Here is a 20,854-nt window from a genome sequence, read left to right on the forward strand (position 1 = left end):
AGTTCTGGCTCTTTAAGAAAAAAAACTGAGAAAAACCCCAGGACTCACCAGCTCCTGCAACAGCCTCGGGTCTTCAGGGGGCTCTTGCAAAGGCCCCATGTGGTGTGGGGCAGTGGGGAGCAGCAGGGATCACCCCCAGCTGGCAGGAACTAGTGAGTTCAGGGTTTTTTCCCTTTTTTTTTTTCCTTAAAGGGCTGGAGCTGTGGCAGGCGGGGCAGCCATGTGGGGGGGGGAGGCTGGGGCAATGTTGGGGTCAGGGGGCTCATGCAGAACCCCCCCATGCTGCATCAGGCAGTGGGGAACACCCCCCACCTGGCAGCACCTGGTGATCTCAGGCTTTTTTTTTTTTCAAAGTGGGGCGGACAGGCAGAGGGTGGCCCTGTGTGATTTGGAGATTTGACAGTAGCCAGATCTCTGAATCAGATTCAGCTGAATTGATTCAGCATAGTGATTCAAATCACCAAATCGAATCACTGTCCCCCAAATTGGCCGAATTCAAAGTGAATGCTAGCCACTTCACACAGGCCTAGTTACTCAGTGGGTCCCACCCAGGCCTAACTGGTGTATTGGAACCCTTCCCCCTCCCCAGTGGGGTAGCCTGCGTGCCTCCTTAGACACCATATTTCACTTTCAGTTTTGGATTCTGTTCAGAACAATAAAGTTGCCAGCCATGTGAGCTGTGTGGTGTTCTCTCTGCTAATCTAGGGTGCAGACAGAAGTGACAATTTTCACCCAATCTGGCCACAGAAAGCAGTTTATAGCCATGACCCAATACCAATGCATGACTGCAGATAACTTCAAAAAGGGCCGATCAGATGAAAATCTGACCCCTCTTTTCATGAGCCCTTTTTTGGAACTTCTGTCTGCACCACCCGCCAGCTTCAAGTGGTTTTCAGAATGGGAGGGGGGAAAGGGAACAGAGGAAGTTTTGTCTGCAGGGGTTTCAGCCCCCACTGGAGGGTGGAGTGGGTGTATTGGAGCCCCCCGCCAAGGTGGGGTGGTTCGAATTGACCCACCCTACCCTCCAGAGCTGGCTGGGGAACCCTTAAAATGAGCTGCCTCTGCTCCCTTCCCCCTTCCCATTCTGAAACAGGGACAGACTTGGAGAGAGAAAATGGACTGCAAGCTGGCAGCCAGCAGCTAGATTCCCCTCCCTGCTGGAACCAACAGTGAACGTCTGTTTGTTCCAAGAGATTGTTGTAACTCAGAACACTTCCTGCAAAGTGTTCCAGTTACAGTGGGGAACTGTACTTCTGTCTGCACCCCTAATCACACCACCACTGTGAAGCTGCAAAATATAACAATATGTGTCTTGTAGATTTATTAGAAACATCAGGAAGTTAAGTATCAACCTTAGTCACAATGATACTTAAACCCCACTACACCATAATTATCTGCAAGCCATTAAAGTACATAGAAAAACAAACAAAGGTTTGTTTCTTTAAAGAGGGATTCACTATACTATAAAAATTGTCAAAACTGGGTTAATAATTCACTACCAAAAACATCACTTTATTTTTCCTGCTAATGCAGCTGGATAAAATATGTTAAGAAATTGGGTAGCAAGTTTAAGTAGCAAAGCAAAACTGATCTGCAGAAACATTAATCACTCCATTAAATTCTCTAGAGCATCCTTTCTTTCAAAGCTGGTCAAGTAAACAAGGTAAATTGTAACTTTCAGGGATTATAGAAAAAAAACGGTCTTTTCATTATGAACTATCACTTTTATAGGATAGCATGACACCCTACTCTCTAAATTTGCACCTCTGACACCAGTATAATGAAAACTTTCAGTTGGAGCACATTTTCAAGAGACATTTTGAACAGGTTAGACAATTCTGTCGATTTTCAGTGTTAACATGCAAACACATTTCGCCATGAGTCCTTCACCAGTAAGCACCAGTGTTAACACACCAAAATAATAGAAAGGCAAACTACTAAATGAGAATAGGAACAAAGAGCTGCTCCTTATTGATTGACAATTTCATTGTACTAGTGGAAATTAGCTGTCCTGGGAGGTCATAAAAATAAAATGCTATTGAACAAACCATTTGGCATCATTAGTACAAAATATACCTTATTGAAGTTGCTAATATACCTTATTAAAAGGGAAAACATTTATAAAAATCCAATTTATTCACCATTGTTTAGCTTTTTGGACCAAATCCTGCAAAGCAATTAAAACATGAGTCCTATTGATCTGAATAAGTCCAGTCACGTGCTTGAAGTTAAGTAGAGAGAATGCTTTTTAGTGGTTAGAGCACTGGACCTAAATTCAGAATACCTGGGCTCAAATTCCTGCTCCTGCTGGTAATTTAGGGCAATTTACTTCTCTGTGCCTCAATTTCCACATCTGTAACATGAGGGTGGTCAAACTTACTTTATAAATCGTAGTTAGGACAGTGTTGGTACTAGTGCCATTGAAGAAGGCAGTGGTTAGACCTCATTTGGAATACTGTATACAGTTCTGGACATACATGTTCAAGAAAGATTAAATCAAACACATATAGAAAAGGGCTAGTAGAATGCTCAGAGGAGTGAAGAACCTATAGTACAACAGGGAATTAGAAGACTTTGTCTTGTTTAGCCCAGCAAAATGAAGGCTGAGAGGGGATGTAACTTGTAACTACACCAGGGATGGTAAACAAAGAGGAGGAAGAGGTACTTAAGCTAAAGGACAATGTTGGCACAAGAATATAGGATATAAACTGGACATGAATATATTTAGACTGGACATCAGAAGGTGCTTAAGCATAAGATGAGTGAGCTTGTGGAACAGCCTTCCAGATAGAGTTGGTAGGGTGGTGTGGAGCAAGAAACCCAACTTGTTTACTATGGAGCCTGGTAAGTTTATAGAAGGGTTTATATTATGCCCTGAATGTGACAGCAGTGAACTGGGCTTAATGACTTCCAGTTCCATGTGCAACTGTTTGCTAACTTTTTGTTTCTTGCATCACTATGAAACCAAACAAAATCAGCCTCACTTCTGTCTAAATCAGTTTCAAACTGAAGAGTGTGACTGAAAGACTCAAGAGTGGGCTTTGGCATTGAACTCTCATTGTCTTGGCCTCTCAAAGCTGAACTCCTACCTTTCCCTTTGTGCCTTTAAAAAACTACTCCCGTTAAGTTCTTAGCTTCAAAGTCTGTAGGAGGCTGTTTATTTGTGTGAAGGCCATTGTCTTAACTGAATTTTAATATTATGTGGAAACATTTCTGATGATCCTAGGTTTTGTAAAAGTCGGGCTTTTTGTCCCAGTTTAAGTTCACAGCAGTATCCCGTTGAAGTACTCACAACAAGCTAAGAAAATGCTAAAGGAAAGGGGGGAAAAACCCACAGCTCTCTGCAGGAGGGCCCAAAAGCATAACTAGACTGCATCTGATTTATTGTTTTTGTACTAAGAGGGCTTTTGACAGTTCTAATGTTAAATGGCCATGTGATTAATTACATCCCTAGCAGCTTTTCCATAAGAATACACAGCTGGATGTGCATAAAGACATAATTTATTCCCCTCTGAACAAATGTCATGCTTCTATATGCCACATGCCTTACGACAAGTATTGGTATATTCACAGTGCTAATCTCCACAAGAACACTCCCCATTTAAAAGGTTTTAATCAACTTCAATGGTAACTGATTTCTGCCAACAAAAATCTTTCAACTGAACAAAATAAGAAAAACTCTACGTAAGTACATTTATTAATAGTAAAAGGCCCAAATTTGCAAAAATGGGTGACTAAATTAGGCTCCTAAGTCCTGGGGCAGATCCAAGGGAGGGTTCAATGGTGGAGTTGCTCTCCCCTTTGATTCCTGGTCCACCCAAATTTTAAAACCAAATCCCTGGGAGGGGCATCAGGATTTCTATTCAGATAGTGCTGAGAGAAAGTAAACTGACTTCATGACTTATTATCATCTCCCTGATTCCTGCTAATCTTTCTCTACATCATAGATGTTAACAACCCTTTATCCATTTTAATGGTCTTCATGTTCCACTTCTCAAGCAATCTTTTTTTTTTCTGAAATTTTGCTGTTAGCCATGCTGGTAATGTCTCTCTTCTCTTTCACAACCCTCCAGACTGTTTTTCGCTCTGGCTAAAAACCTTAATTCAAGTGTGTTAATATTAAATTAGATGTAGAAATGACTGATAGTGAACTACTAAAGAAATTATCAAGATGCTGAAGAAAGCTAAATTTTGTTTTACAAATCTGAATAAGATATACATGTTTAATTGTAATGACTACAGGAGTAATGGAACAATATTCTTTGATTATTTTAAGTATTTTTTGCCTAGTTACTTGTGGGGGGTTTTAAGGTTAATATATATATCTAGAAAATTAGTGCATATTCCAATTGCTATATTTGTTATTGCTTTGATCTTAAACTGAATAATATAGCACTAGGCACCTACCATACTAGTTAAGCTTTTAGTTTCTCTTTAACTGAAGAAAAAATATGTATAGTATTATATGCGATGATATGCTGCACCATCTGCATCTCCCTTTTCAAAACCCTAAATCTGCCTATGCCTAAATCCATATTTAGATTGCCTAATTTGGATGCACTGATAGGCATTTTTAAAAAGCAGGTCACATATTCAGGAATCTAAATATGGATTTAGGAGCCTAACTAGGATCCATTTCTTAAAATTCTTGTTGTAAAGCTATAGAGCTATTAGGAGTCTGAGGAAAAAAGCAGAGTAAGGAATTGTCCCACTGAATTATAAACATAAGTGAGAGGGGCATGTGGCTAAAACCAAAAAGGTTGTTAAGTGTGCATAATTACTCCTTAGGCACGTAAATTCCCCTTAATTTCAATGGTGAACTATATCAGGAAATCAAATTTTAAGTAGTTTTCACCAGCACTCTAGATTTCAGTATCTAAACATTTTAAAGACCTAAGTATTTTCAATGAGAGCTTCTACAGGTTTGGATCTCGCCCCCGATACTGCATTCCTTAGGCACCCAATACACCGACTGAAGTCAACATATTTGGGTGTGCGTGAAGTATGCAGGATAAAGGCCCAAAGAGTGTACTGATTATTTTTCCTTTAAGTATGAGTGGCTTGAACAGTATTCTCTTTTAGTTTGTAATTTGGGGCAATAAAGCTTTTTGAGCTTCTCTTAAGATACTGCACTCGAAATTTGACAACTACTTCATAAAAGCAAATTTTTGAGTGAAACAAAAATATGAAACTATTTTTTAAAACTTCTTCTGGACAATAATTTTGAAAGACTCATAAAGAAGAAAATATTTATCTCATGAAGCACATTGGTTCCTGTCAATTTCCTAAGTTGGTGAGTAAAATCAAATTTCTAATGGCAAAGACTGCAGTAAATCAGATTCTTTCCACCCAAAAATCCCTCCCCCATCTCATTACTATTTAGACAAAAGCAGTCTGTATGCAGCACATATAGTTTTAGTGCCATTCCCATAACTATCCATGCAGTTACCCAGTTTGTGCTCAAAATAATTTTTTTGAGGTTCCATGCAAATTTAAGCACTCAAATCCAGTGGCTTAGTCAAAGGCACTAAAAAAAATTCCAAGATGAATTTAATATCAAATTGTTTATTTAATAATTATGAAAAATTGATTTGACTGTAATTTGTTGTCTTTTGTAAGAAGGAAAGATTTAGTATAGGAGCATCAGTAGGTAGGAGTTACACAGGAACATCAATATAAAGCTTGTCAAAACTGCACGACCCCAGAAAGCCAGGACTTCGTGAGCTTGTGGACCTAGTACACCCAGGTCTTTGGGAAAAATTTTCCTGTAAAGTGTCCACACCATTCTCCAAGTAGAATAGACTCAGCAGCAACGGTATTTAACATTTTAGTTCTCATCATTGGCCATGGGCTTTAATTCTCCATTGAGATCAATGAGGTAGTTCTTGCTCCTCTAGAACTGCTCTAGACCATCTCTACAGCAAGTTACTACTGGTTCACATTTATTTAGGTTTTCCTTTGTCAGCTAATCATTTACTCTTTTTTTTTAAATCTTCTGAAATAGAAGGAAGTAGCTTCAGAGAAGTAAAGGCATGAAATATGAGTACACAAGCTTTTACTGAGCCTGGCCTCAATATATATTATATCATCTACTTAGTATATTATTGCTGAAGGGCTCTGTGAAAATGGTAAGTCCTAAAGGAGAGATACAACTGAAGAGAAAAACAGGCTGATGCCCTAGGAGAAGGAAACAATTCCAAAGGGCTGGGATCACAGCTGTTCAGGAATTTTTTTTAAATGTTTTTTTTTTCCTGGAAGCATACGTACCAGTTTGAAAGGAAAAAGTTTCTCATATCCAGAACAGAATTTGGGAGGTGGACGGGCTATATCCTGTCTCATTTACTTAAAAATACCCAGGAATGAATATCCAAGAACTGGGTCTTACCAGTATTCACCTGGATTGTGGAAGACCCATCTTCAAGTCTCTCTACTATAGACCGAACCTCATTTTCCCACATCTTGGGTAAATGGCCTAATTTATTGGCTACAACAACAGACTTCCTTGCAATCAATATTTAATTGCTTATACAAACTGGACAGCTCCAACAGAAGCAATTGAGAAGACCCACCTCACAATGGTTGTACCACTGGTAGGATATGACTTGGAATACAGGACACTGGGGATTGAGTTTCTCACCAGAATGAGGCAGAGCTTAGACTTGAATTGGTTGTCCGCCATGTCAGGTGAGAGTCTTAACCAATGAGGTTTTGTCTATTCTTGGGTTAGTAAGGGTGTCTCTCCAAGTTTTTTAATTATTTCACTATCTTTCTGCTGTGCAATGAGAATATTTTTGCAGGACAAAACCCCATTATTTGTCCAACTCTAATGTGTAAAGATAAGAAAGAGAAAAGGGCCTTAAAAATGGAGAGGAGAGAAGCTTATTAGGAGTGGGTGTAGGGGAGAAATAGCAGGAAAAGGGAGCAGAGATGGATGGGTTGCAATAACCTTAAACTGAGTTTGAATGGCTCTTCATACATATATTACCAGTTCTTCATTATTTTTATCCTACTGTTTAATACTTATTTTTCACTGCTACCTTTTTTCCGATAAATCTTTTCCACAAAGTCAGTGCCTATATTATGGAAGCTTAAATACACTATTGGTTAAGATTCAAAATCAAAACCTATATCAAAATATAATTAATGCAAAAATATGGTCCACGCTATAAATTGTATTAAGATAATATATTAAATATTCCTTTGCCCCTATACTCAGGAATTAAAAAAAGGATCATCCCATTTAGTCTCATCTGCAGTTGTCAAATATTTTTGAACATTTCATTAAATTGCTTTTGTATCTAAATTACCTGAAGATAAATGTGGATTTTACTAACTTGCTTTTCAATCAAAATGTTTATCAAAAAGAAAACTGAAGCATTAGCTTTTAATTAACTATAACATAATTATTTACAATAAATTACTCTACATTAGTGTGTCTTCATACACAGGAACACACATAGAAATGGTACTCACACACATATCTCCCCGCAAAAATAAAATACTTAACTTTATCTTGATTTAAGCTCTCAAGAGTCAGAAAATGCCAATGATAAAGTTGCATGTGTAAATGTGCCTCTTTTATGTATGCAGTATGATGCAATATTTCATTACCAAGGAAATGTTATACATTTTGTAATTCTAATCAACAGCACTTTAAACTACATGTTTCAAAGAAAGAAGCAAGAAACTGTGAGGTGAGCAGTTCTAGAATAACCTGTCATAACGATAGTCCCTAGCTTCATTAGCAACAGAGCTTAAGAGTTTGTCCTTTCTGAAACTTTTTTTAACTACTTCTCAAATTAGATGGCATAATACAGTTTGTACTATTTCCCATTACTTGAGATCAGTGGTTCTCAACCTATTTGCCATAGTGGGCCACACTTGCAGCTCTCCATGTGTTATGTGGGCCACACCCACACAATTTACTTCCTCTATATCCATTTAAAAAGTGTTTAATAGGATGTCACATGGGCCATAGCAGTGTGCTGTTTGGGCCGTATGATGCACACAGGCTGCAGGTTGAGAACCACTGCTTTAGATAAACTTGAAATGTTTTCCATTATGGTATGCTGATCTATGTATGCCAGGCTAAAGAGAATCTATGAATACTGCGTATGCAATAAAATATAATGGATCTGATTTTTCTGGATGCAGTTTTGCAGTGGCAGTGAAAAGGGACCTTAAAGAAGCCTTGGTGAAAATATGAATGAATAAAACAATGAGGAACCATTGCTCCATTCTTGTGCATCCTATATCTATCACACCACAGCAGTTAAATGAAGTAAAAGGAAATGCTGCATGATGTCAAACAAAAGTTATTTCTGTTAGCAAATGTTGTTTTTATTAAGGGTCCACTCTATGGCAAAAAGAGTTTTGAGTTTGAAAAACAGTTTATTCATGCTATAAGAAATCAAAAATAATTTAACTGATTTTGCTCAAAAATATTTCAAATGTCTACATCATTTGTAATCAACTTCCAAAACTAAATGATTATCTTAACTGCAACAGTTAAGATAACAACATATGTTTTCCATGCTTTGCTTAACTGCTTCTATAATCAAAACTGACTTATACATTAACAAAGGCATATTCACTGCCAGTCACATTCACAAAATGTTATTGAAAAGACACGCAGTCATTTCAAATGTTTTTAATGTCTTGTGATCCAAGCAGATGCCTAAAATTAATATTTTTATGCGACTTTGCAATGTGCCCACAAATGTGTCAATTACTTTTTAACCTCTAAACTAAGGGCAAGCTTATCACCTGCCACTGAACTTTTGAGTTTAAAACATCAATTAAAGTTCCTATATTAAAAAGAAGTTTTTAAAGGGATATGAAGGGATGCACAATCAATCTGTCAAAACCTACACTCCTGAAAACAAGAAAGCTTACTTTGTTAAATATGCAGTGACAGATTTAAGCTTTAAAATTAAAGGGAAAAAAATCTCTACCTTCAAAGCCAAGCTTGGGTGTCCTTGATAGACAGGAGCAGAATGTTACTACTAATAATAAACTTGAGCAGTAGGATATGACAGGTTATGTATTAGATTGGGAGACTGCCACGCTTCTGGAGTGTTAGGCATATGGCCAAAGGCAAAGTAGCACAATCACCAGAACCATGGTGATATCCCAGCACACCAGATGTAGTCTTAAATGTCTTGATTGAGATTCTAAATTTACTCTATAGAATTTTTTTAACGAAAAATATAATAGCATCCTTCCATCCATACTTTTCAGTGGTCAAAGCACCTAGGAAATTCTGCTTAGCCAATAAGCTCCATAATTCTAACCTAGGAATAGATAATACCTAGCCAATAATAATACTATTATTAGGTATAGATAATAATATTATCCATTCCTAATAATAATAATAAGAGTAGATAATACCTAGCCAATAAGATCCATAATTCTAACCTAGGAAATTCTACCTAGCCAATAAGCTCCATAAAAAACTTGGTGGGGGGGCGGTGGAAATTAGCATTATGCCATGAAAAGAGGACTATAATAAAATGTTACAAAACAAAATCAAAATGAATATGAAATCAAAACCTTACTCTTTTTAGTAGCTTTAATTCAACTTTTTTCCAGGTTCCATTAGTTTTTAGCAGACAATTTAAGGATTGCCAATACATCTGTTTACTCACCTCCTCAGCGTGAAGTGAAGAGATTAGGTGCAACTCTGCCTTTTCACAACAATGCCTCATCCTCACAAGTCAACCACAAATGTGTGAACAGACATCTGTCAGGCATCTGCTCCACCTAAGTCTTCCAGAGGAATACTAAAGCTAAGCTTCTATCTGCCTTCCTCAGTCTTGCCTTCGACTTGCTGCTAGTTCCAGTCTTAAATTCAGCAACCTCTTTTTCCCCACTTCTGGTCTTGCTTCCTGGTTGTGACAATGACCAATCACCAAAACCACCACTCCAGACCTTCATTGTTCTGGTCTCTGACACACAGGGTACATCTACATGAGACATATACTGCGCAGTTGACTAATCAGCTGTGCAGTAAACTTCATGCATCTGCATCTCTATTAGGTAGGAGTAGATTAATTAATTCTGCAGCAGGACAGTACTTGTAAATACAAATAAGGGGTCAGTACAGTAAATACAAGCAATATCCTGCTGTGGATAAAGCTCCAGAGTTTATTCATGTGAACTAATAACATGTGTAGACATGCACACAGTGTCCTAACATCTATCTCACACTTTTCTGCTCTACTTGCATTCATTCAGCACTTCCTCCTTCTCTTACAATTCATTTGTTTTCATCACCCCCACATGCACAGATGAAAGTATTTTTTGAAGAATTTGCTTTTAATACTGAAAAAGTTGAATCAGAGATTTTATGATACCTTTAAGATCCAGATTATCCAGGGGTGGAGTGTCTGTTGGATACATGTGAAACCATGTGAACCTTTAAACATAAATCTGCAGTTTTCCTGAACTTCATAGACAATACCTTAGCAGAGATTACGGTCCTTTTAAAATTGATCTGGGCAACTTGAGTGAGGCCCATTCTACTTATTCCATTAAAAAGTTAAATAGCATTGCTGCTGTAAAGCTTCTGAATTGTCTTTTGAAAATAGAAAATAAGAGTTTGGACAAAATCTATCAGCTGTGGAGAAAACTCTGTGAGATCACGCAGAAGGTACAGCAGCAGGAGGAGCCAATGTGGGGGAAGTGGTTACCATCCTCTTGAAGAGCAGACTGTGAAAGGGAAAAGAACTTCTTTGCATATATAAAAGCTGTGATCTAGAGATGACTGAGGACTCAGCACAAAAAGGAGACACAAAACTTCCAGCCAATTCTATTCTTTAAATATATTTAGAACTGAAAGCCTCAGGAAAACAAATTACAACCATTTTTTCCTTCTGTATATGCATGCTATTCTTCATGACCTGAGTGGGACTTACTCATGGGTATCTAAGGGCAAAATGCAGCCTGACTACATAAGACCAGCCAGTGTGACTCGCCAATCAGGCTGTGCATCTGAAAGGTACCTAAATGTACCTTTATTCTGCCTAACTGCTGTCTGTCTTGCTGTGTATTTCACAATGTATTACTTTATTTTGATTATATGCCTAGCACCAATGGATAGTTGTCTTGCTGATAATTTATGTAAAGCTGAATTAATAAATAACTGTCACTGTTTATTATTCTTGCTATGTTTTACCTAGTTGCATAAAACCATGTCTTGCTGCCCGTGGCATGCCGTGTCAGCTACCAAAACTCACTATTTTTGGACGTGGCTGTGTTAATTGAAGTGGTAACTATTTCCCAATTCCAAGCATGGCAGAAATTCAGCCTGGCTGCTTTTCCCAGGCCGGGCACTGACCCCTGGGGAATTTTACTTGCTACCTCCTACCAACTAGATATTGAACCATTGAACACAATGATCCAACCAGTTATGTATCCACCTTAAAGAATTTTTGTCTAGTCTATATTTCCTTAGCGTACTGAGTGCTGGCTAGGAAATTATATTTAGAGGTTTGCTTTAGGGAACTAGGTAAAATAGATATTTATTAGATTAATAGGTTTCAAGAATCCTGTTTGTGACAAAGTTTCTATCACAAGCCACTGTGTCTGAAGCCATCAGACAGAAAGGCTGGGAAATTGAAGATATGTACCACAGTGTTCCCTGAAAAACCAAAAACACAGATTGGGACTCTGCTGTGGTGGTTAGGTCACTGTGAGCAGCTCCAGAGCCCTTGAGATTTCCAGTTTTGGTGGAGAGACCAAATTAAGACACTGGTAAATGACCAAATTAAGATGTATGCATGTGATGGGTTTATTGGAACAGAGAAATATGCTGACAGGACAGAACATGAAAACCAATCAATGGTACCCAGGAATGAAGAGTCAGAGGAGGCAAAGGATACAAAAGGAGGGATTTCAGAGCAACAAAGGGCCCCCAAGAGGGGAACCTGAGACTACCATGGACAGAGGGCACACCACCAACCCAACTCACCCACCCCACTGGGAGAGAGGTGGGTCTCAACCCTTGACCTCCAGACTACTGATTGCTGACATTCAAGAAAGAAGCACAGGATGAAGCTCACATACTGGTCAGACATACCTTCCCTCTGTGACACCCGTAGGACTAGTAGATATAGAATTGATGGTTATTTTGTTTGCTTGCCTACATTATTCTTATCTGCTATCACTGTGTATCAATAAAAAATACCTATTATCAAAAGGAGAAGTTGTGGTCAGTCTGAGGGTTTGGGTCTGCCCAAAACAAGGTATCTGGGTCACAAATCCAGTGCCTACAATAATAATGTTAAAATAAATTATGCCAAAAGCCTTGCTGAAATAAGGTATATCACAACCACTATTCTTTCCTAGTGCACAGAGACTGACACATTGTCATGAAAGAAATTATGTTGTTCAGACATAACTTGCTTTTGATAAATCCATGTTGGCTGTTCTTTATCACACTCTCCTCTGTATTAGCAAGTCTGATTGCTTGATGACCTGCCCCATGATCTTTCCAGCTACTGAGGTCACACTGACTGGTCTGTAATTCCCAGGATCCTTCTTCTTAACAGGTATTAACATGACTGCCCCTTGCAAATCAGGGAAAGTGATTCTTTTGCTCTATTTGGCACTGGTGAGGCCTCACCTGAATACTGTGACCAGTTTTGGACCTCTCACTTCAAGAAAGATATGGACAAATCAGAAAGCATCCAGCAGAGAGTGACAAAAATAATTAAGAGGCCTGAGAAACAAGACTTATGAGGAAAGGCTAAAAGAATGAGGGCTATTTAGTCCAGAGAGGAGGAGAGTCATCTGGGATTCTGGGATGTTTTTATGAATAAGTTAGATAAACACTTAACTGGGATGATGTAGCAGGGGCCCCTGACCGCTGCTATTTGAAAAGCAGGGAGCCTGCAATGCTGCAATTAAATAGGTGGCTAGGCAGGTGCCAGATGCAGAGCTATATGCAATCAGGGGACCCACAATAGGGTTAAAGAGCAGCAGAGAAGGCAGTTGCTGCAGCTCAGTGCTTAAGCTGCAACACATGAAAGCAGGCTAAGGGGCTAACCATATAACCTGAAAGGGCAGAGCCCCGGCCTACTAGAAGCTTGACTCTGGACAGAACTCCTGATGGCCTGGATGGCAACAGAAGGGAGCTGAGGCAGCCCCAGTACCTGGGGAAGATGCAAGAGGTAGCTGGAATACAATCACAGTGTCCAGGTGGTGGGAAACTGAGCTGGGGCTGAGCAGCTAGAAGCTTCAGACACACTGATGCCACTTATCCCCATCCTCTTTCTTCCCCCCATCTCCCACCTGCAGCGCAGGTGCAACTAGAAGTTATCCATCTGCTGCCTGGAGCACCCCCACCTCCTTTGCAGCTGGAAGACCACATTGGCTGTGATCTCCCAGTGCTGGGGGTGCACTGTGCTCCCCAGCAGCTGAGAGATCACAGCAGCTGCAGTCTCCCAGCCACAGAACTGCCTACATGCATGAATTAAAGCTGGATAGAAACCAGCTATAAAGTTATTACATATTTTTGAGCAATAACTTTATAGCTGGTTGGTCTTTTTTAAGGTATGATAGTTAATTTGCATGTGCAGCCAATCTAAATTGATTGTAAAATTAACAAGGTAATTGTGCAATAGATATAACATGCAGAGGGGGCCTAACTCCCTTAACTGAGGTACCATCTCCCATCTTCTGTAGTCTTCTAAGTAAGACAATATCTCCAAATTATAACTTCTATCACTACAGGCTGCAGCCGAGCAAAGTGGTCATAATTTCTGCTTAGAGTTACAAGGGTCTATACATTCTTAAGAATAGATGCGGCTGGCCAGGAATGGGGCATGTCTTGGTCAGCAGAGGAACACACTGATTCAATTCATCCCCTGAGTCAGCCATGCGCTCCTACAAAGAATTTTAAAACTACCCTATAAAAGGCAACCACAAGAGTAGGCTTAAGAACAAAAATGTGACTACTTTCTCACAAGATAAACCCCTCCTTTGTTCCCCATGAGATGGTACAAGGAGGTCTAACATATGAAATTTCTCCTTTAATAGTTTTGAAAGAGCTCTGGGGACTCTTCCCCAATTTTCCTCTGATTTTAATTTTTTTTTTTTTGCTATTCTACAACTTTCTTTTAAAACATGAAATAAACTAGAAGATATTGGCACATGTGCAACGGATACATTACTTTTCAAGTATAATGCTGATCAACTGATATAGAAAACTTTTTGCCAAACTTTTATATGATTTTGCCTTAACAAAGGGAAATCATAGTCCAAGATACTTTCATAACTTATTACAGTACAGGCAATGGACTTATGAGCATGATGGCACAAACACAACAATTGACTGACCAGTACCTGTCACTGACAAAAAGTGTATCTGGAAATCATTAGTGTTAAAAATGATTTTCATTCCAAGTACTGTCAGGATGTTATTAGATATTGATTTAGCTGGGAGGCTGTATTTAGGAAGGGTGACCAAGAATGCATTATGGTCAATGTGACAAAAAATTTTATTACACTGTACCACACTTCTCACTGTCCATTGATTGATTGGTAAGTTGTGTTAAATCACTTTAAATTGGTCATGATTTATCTCATAGCATGCCTTGAATACAAATCCTAACATGGCCCTTTATAGCAGTGATCACCCATATAATTTCTACATCTAACAGAGACATTTATGACTAAGCTAGTCTTTCTGACATTATATCCAATTGGTATGAGTTTACTATCTATATTTGACAAAACTACCATTATTAATAAAAAAATTACCTAAAATGTTTGTCCTGTCATCTTTCTACTAACAGTTAAAATGAAGTACTGCACAATTGTAGTTACTAATGATAATCTGGGATCTTTAAGGGAACCTGATCCAAGATCTTCTGCTAAAGTTCAATTAAGATAATTGCATTCTGTACATCTCTTTTATTTTAATAATAATATTATATTTTACTTCCTTGTCTTATTTTTATGCAGTAATGTTCCTCTATGTGCTAATCCATTTCCAGATTTTATATAAAAGTGGCTTCACTGCGTGGACTGGAGAAAACAAACGCATCCCAGAAGTGTGAAATTTGTATCCAGTCAATAAACCAGAGGGACATTTTCTTTTTCTTTTTTTGAACACTTGCAATTTATCACATCCTTTTGACCTATCTATTAACTTACCCTTCAGAAATGGGACAAGTATTATAAAGAAGATGAAGATGAAAGAGAGGAGTGTACTATTCTATTTGGTAATGGCAGAAAACAGGGCAGGCTAGTACCTTAGAAATAACTCATTCAAAGAGGCATACCTGTCACCTCTGAATACTTATACATCTGGGAACAAGTTAGACTCTAAGGTACCACCCTGCCCTGCCTTCTGCCTGACTTGAGACTAATATGACTAACTACCTCTCTCTCTACTGTACACTGATATCACTCAAGAGTAACACCATTGCAAGTCATGGCACTATTCTTGATTACCCTGTAGTCAAATGGAACTGCTTCCATGCAAGTGAGAGGGGATTCTGGCCGGCCGTGCACAGGCTGAGCTGAAAACAAATAGATTACAGGAATCAGTGTGCTTACTCCACCCCTTCCTAGCAGTATTTATAAAGCTGGTGTGTCATGGAAGAAGCATGACTGCAATACGGATGTGTCCCATATGGTAGGGTGAGCTAGTGAAAGACGGCTGGAGAAGGCACACATTGTGAACAGAAAGTCAGAGACGCAGCTAACAAGCCACCCAGCTTCATTTCCCTCTTTTCAAAGAGGGACACATCCTCCTTCCTGTTAGGGATTCTGGGTCACGTGCTTCTTCATACAAGAAATGCCTGCTGAAAGTTAATTAGGACTGCCACTAGAAAGCTTAGGCATGTATTGTAGTCTATTTCATACTGGTTAGGCATCAGCTGGAATACTGTCCTGATTTGGTCACCACAGTATAAAACAGATGTAGAGAAACTGAACAGGATCGAAAAGCAACAAAGATGGCAAAGGAGCTGGAAAGCAAGACCTATAAAGAAAGGCTGAAAGAATTTTCATTAGTATCTTCAATTTGAAGAAAAGGACATTAAGGGGGGGATATAAACACGCCATTCAAATGTTTGAAAGATTGTCATAAAGAAGATGCAGAAATATTGTTCTCTCTTCCTAGGGAAAGCAGGACATGTGGCAATTAGTTCAAACTGCAGCAAAGCAGGCTGAGATCAAATCTGGCCAGCTGCCTAGGCAACCCCTAGACATGGGAGGTTACTGCGTTTCTAAATCTGGTCATCCTGAATGGTATCCTCATATCCAACTTTAGCTGTGACATCTTTGTACATGGAAAAGCTAGCCTGGGTCCTGTTTGGAGATATTTTGTATTTTTAAATGTTTCTTTTCAAGTATTTCTAAAATAGTTTTCTGCCTCCTTTTTGTCCAATATAGGGTACATAATGGTGGTGAGGGAGATATTATTAATGTTTTACTGGAATTAAAGAAAGCATTTATGACCTTGCCACTCATGAATCTTGGAGGGCTGGATTATTCATCAGTCAAAAGCTTTACACTATTTAACTGTGCATTCAGTACACACAGGAGAATATATAATTTAAAATTGATTGTAAAGTATGTAAAGAATCTTTATGAAAGTAATTAAATTCTTGGTGATATTCATTATTCAGAGTTATCTGTGAAATTCTTCTAAGAATTTTTAATCAGCAGGCAGTATCCAAATTGTATATCACAAATGTTCACAATTTGTAATTCAAGCTACATCAATTAGTTGCATGTATCGTGATATTTTTAATTTCATCTTTTTAACCAATCAAAACAGGTAAAGATATTAAATTAATATTTTAATATTAAATGAATAAATTGAAGACTGTTATTGATTATTCTGTTGTTTGCGAGCATTTTATAATATAGCATGCACAGAGGATGAACATGGAAGAATCAAAAGCACAAGTAAATCCAAATTCACTTTAAATTTGAACAAAGTATGTTAAGACAATTTTGTTTTACCTCCCATCTCCACCGATATGTTACCTACTATTTTAGACCCCAATCCTGAATGTCATTCAATACCACTACCCATGTGCAGAGTCCCACTGGGTAGAGATGTCCTGATCCTGAAAAAAACTTATACACATTCTTAGCTTTATTTCCATAGATGGGTAGTCTCACTGGTCACCCACAGTAGCAAAAATAGGCACATCAGTGTTTGTAAAACTGGCGGCTTCATATGGGGCCCAACTTCCAATTATTTTTAAATGTGCTTTTAAATTTAATTACTCCTATGCTTGGAAGATAATATGTGCACATTATATCAATTGTAAAAGGTAAAACAATAACTATTTTTAACAACTAACTCACATAAAAGTGGTGAATCTTGTTTATTCTTTAAAAGAAGACTGTGACCAAAGCTCATTCTTTATTTTGCAAATTTATTTGGTAATCCAATCAAGGATTTTTTTTTCCGGATTAAAAAAAGCAATTACTTTAGTTTCCATGAACCAAACAATGTTATTCAAAGGTATTGATTGTAATTAGAAGAAAAGAAAAGCTTTGCACATGCTATACTCCATGACAAATTATACCTCACATAGACAAATCCTATTTCAAGTTGAAAAAAAAAGTATTTTTTTTCATATTGTAAGGCTCCGAAATCCTAAAGTATTCTTCCCTTTTTCTATAAAACTAAACAAATTGCATTAATTTGCATGTTTATTCTTAGCATTGCTGGATCTTAAGAAATTAAATTTAGGATGCACATTAAAAAAGAATAACCTACACCACCCTCTGTTGCAAGAATTTTCACTTTGTTTTAATTGTTGTAGTAATCAACTTTCACCTGATTCTGCTGCCACTGAAGTCAATGATAAAACTAAACTTGGCTTCAATAGTAGCAGTTAGGCCAATGTTGAGGACATTTGTTCTTTAGATATAGTAACCACTGAAAATGATCATCCTCCTTAGTAGTTTCCACGGAAAGTCTAAAGCTTGAAGAAACAAGGAGACTGAGGGCCCTGGCATGCATTATATTTAGGATATGTCGCACTGTAAATAGTAACCAAGCCATGAGCTAAAGCCAATATATGGCACGATAATATAGCACACATGCATATGGTGCATAACATCTTTGTGACTCACTTGGCTCATGCAACATGTGGCACGTTGGGGCTGACCCACAACAGATCCAGATGTTTAGCTGAACACAGGGATCCGGCAGGGTCCAAGAGACACGCATCCCTTTTCTGATCAGTGGAATGGGGCTCGGGGACCCAGCGTTCCTACCTGATCCCCAAAGGCAAATAGGATGGGGCATCATGAGCCCAACATCAGGGAATGTCTTCCCAATTTCAGGTTCACTGTGTCCCAGATCTTTAAAAAGTTGGCATGCAGTTGGGAGCCCTGGAGTAGTAATGGCACTGTAGGATCTGGTCTCTGATCCCAACAATGTAGCTTTAGCCATGTGGTCAGCTGAAAAATGTCCATGCTTATTTAGTCTTAGCCCAAAAGCAAATTATATCTGAAAGTTTCAGTAAAATCTGGTGAAGAGTGGAGTACCTCAGTCCTTCTAATACTACAGCTTTACTGTGCATTTAGAGATCTGAAATTTCATCTTTGAGTTCAAAAGCAGAAATCTAAATGTGGCTTCTCATGTTCCTTAATGATTCATAAACCTATGCCACCAAATCTAAAGAAAATTAGTGCAGTAGGTTTTAAAGTTATAGACATTTGAATATAACAATTTTGTGAATTTACATTGAACTTTTCTCATTTGTAGATGTATTTTACAATATATTTGGTAAAGGAGCTTTGCTCCTGCATTTTACCATCTGAACAGAGGAAAAGGGAAGTGGCCAAATATTTGGGTACACGGACCCCTGACTTTTTATCTCTGGCTGCTAAGTAAAGCATCTGGGAATAGGTTCCAGCTAAATGGACTACTCAGACTATTAACCCTTCTCTAAAAGTGTGCCAAATCTTGCTTCTGAGTTTGACTTCAATGGTCTGAATGTTCACATTCTTCTGAGATTTGCTAAGACAGTTTTGTCTTCTGGACATGCACATCTGCTCGTGACCCTTACATTTCACACACATGATTGTTTGACTATAACATTCCTCATTAGATGGCTCCATCACTCAAAACTCTATATTAATTCAACACAACAGGGCTGTCTGCCATCTTTACAGCCCCACTTTGAAGACAGTGGTGATGTTGTAAGCTCTGACTGATTCTAAGGAGCAAGGAATTTGGAGAGTATTTTTTACAAAGTGCTAGTAATAACAGAAGCAGGGAATGAAGGCTAAATGAACTGGAATGAAAAGAACTACTGCTCTCTTACATATAATCAAATAAGGAGATTTACATAGCTTTGCAGAGCTGAACACAAACAAATTGGTTTAATGCATTATATAAATGGGATACTTGGGGTGGATAGCAGTAGAACATAATATTTGTCCTCTCACATGTGTGAATGACAATCATCATTGAATGCATCATTTCACTAACTTCGTGGGTCACTGCTCTCAAGTAGTGATAAATGGGAAGTACCCCTGTAAACATTTTTTTTTTAGATAAATATCCCTCAGGGACACAACCTACAAGCGAAGCTTTTTTATGCTGTTACTACAAACTAACATTTTCCAAAACTTTCAAATTACCGTTACTCACAGAGAAGATAAAGAATATTAATTCAACATTTTGTATGCCATGGTGAAGATAACAGATAAAACCTGCACAAAACACAATGAATACTTTTATGCTTCTTCTCACTGAATCTCACCCCAGCATTTCAAATTAGGCCCCAAAGCATGTATTTCTCCCCTTTCCCCCATGCAGGTTCATATCTTCAGATGCTAAATAGGTACAATGAATCCTATATCTGTGCAGGAAGTTGGACTAGATGATCTTTCTGACCCATTCATATCTAAATTGTTACTTCCTTACAAAGAGTACTTCTTCCTACCCAATTTACTCTATACCTTCCCAATTACCTATTCCCAAACTGTTTGAGTGAAATAAGCATATTTTGCCCAATAGCCACTTCTGCCCTACAGAACTGCTTGATCACCAGGGATCCTGGTTGTCTCTGATAAAAAAAAAAAATCCCCAATTTTTTAATTAAAAAAAAAAAACCCAAATCCACATTTTTCCATGATTAAAATGAGATATCACTAATACATACATATATATTTATATTTTATACATACATATCTATATGTATGTATTAGTGGTATTTCATTTTAATCATGGGAAAATGTGGATGGGGGGTTCATTCGAAAACTGGGGGTTTTTTGATCAGAGAAAACCAGGATCCCTGTTGATCACTCATCTATGATTTTTTTATTTCTCCCCTCATTACAATGGCAGTAGATACTGAACTGCAAATTTGGGGGGTCAGGGAACAGATCTTATTCTAAATGTTTGCAAGGTGCTACATATGTTTACAGAAGTTTACAAGCAATTTTAATAAAAAATTAAAATAGAGCTGACAATCATAATGGCAAGTAGAATTAGGTCATTTGAGTCACTTCAGCATTCCCAAAGCTGTGATGTTAGCATCAGTGTATTTTGATTAGCTATGAGGACATTTAACTAATCTTTTTCTTCAAACCACATCAGGGAGAGTGGATTGAATGGTGGGATATACTGTTTCAGAACAAATCAACTGACACAATAGCCACGTTTATATACAATTAGAGATCTAGATTAAGAGAGGACCTACACACTGCAACTTCTTTCCCCTTACTCCTGGGGAAAAACAGAAGTGTCTGACTTGTCTTTTATTATTAATAGATACTATATTATTAGAACAACCGTCTCTCCTAATCCAACTGTTTGCCAGCACAGTGAGCTGCGCCTTTTAAGTTCCACTTTATGCTAATTATT

The 20,854-nt window shown here is 38.1% G+C and overlaps 1 protein-coding gene across 1 annotated transcript in view; it reads right to left on the reverse strand.

Annotated features, from left to right (window-relative positions):
- The window catches only part of OCA2 (OCA2 melanosomal transmembrane protein), a 481,929-nt gene that overhangs the window by 74,865 nt on the left and 386,210 nt on the right, over positions 1-20,854 (reverse strand). The window lies entirely within an intron of this gene.

This window comes from Gavialis gangeticus, unplaced genomic scaffold (assembly GCF_001723915.1).
Source record: "Gavialis gangeticus isolate Ggan-Ray unplaced genomic scaffold, GavGan_comp1, whole genome shotgun sequence".
NCBI lineage: Eukaryota > Metazoa > Chordata > Crocodylia > Gavialidae > Gavialis > Gavialis gangeticus.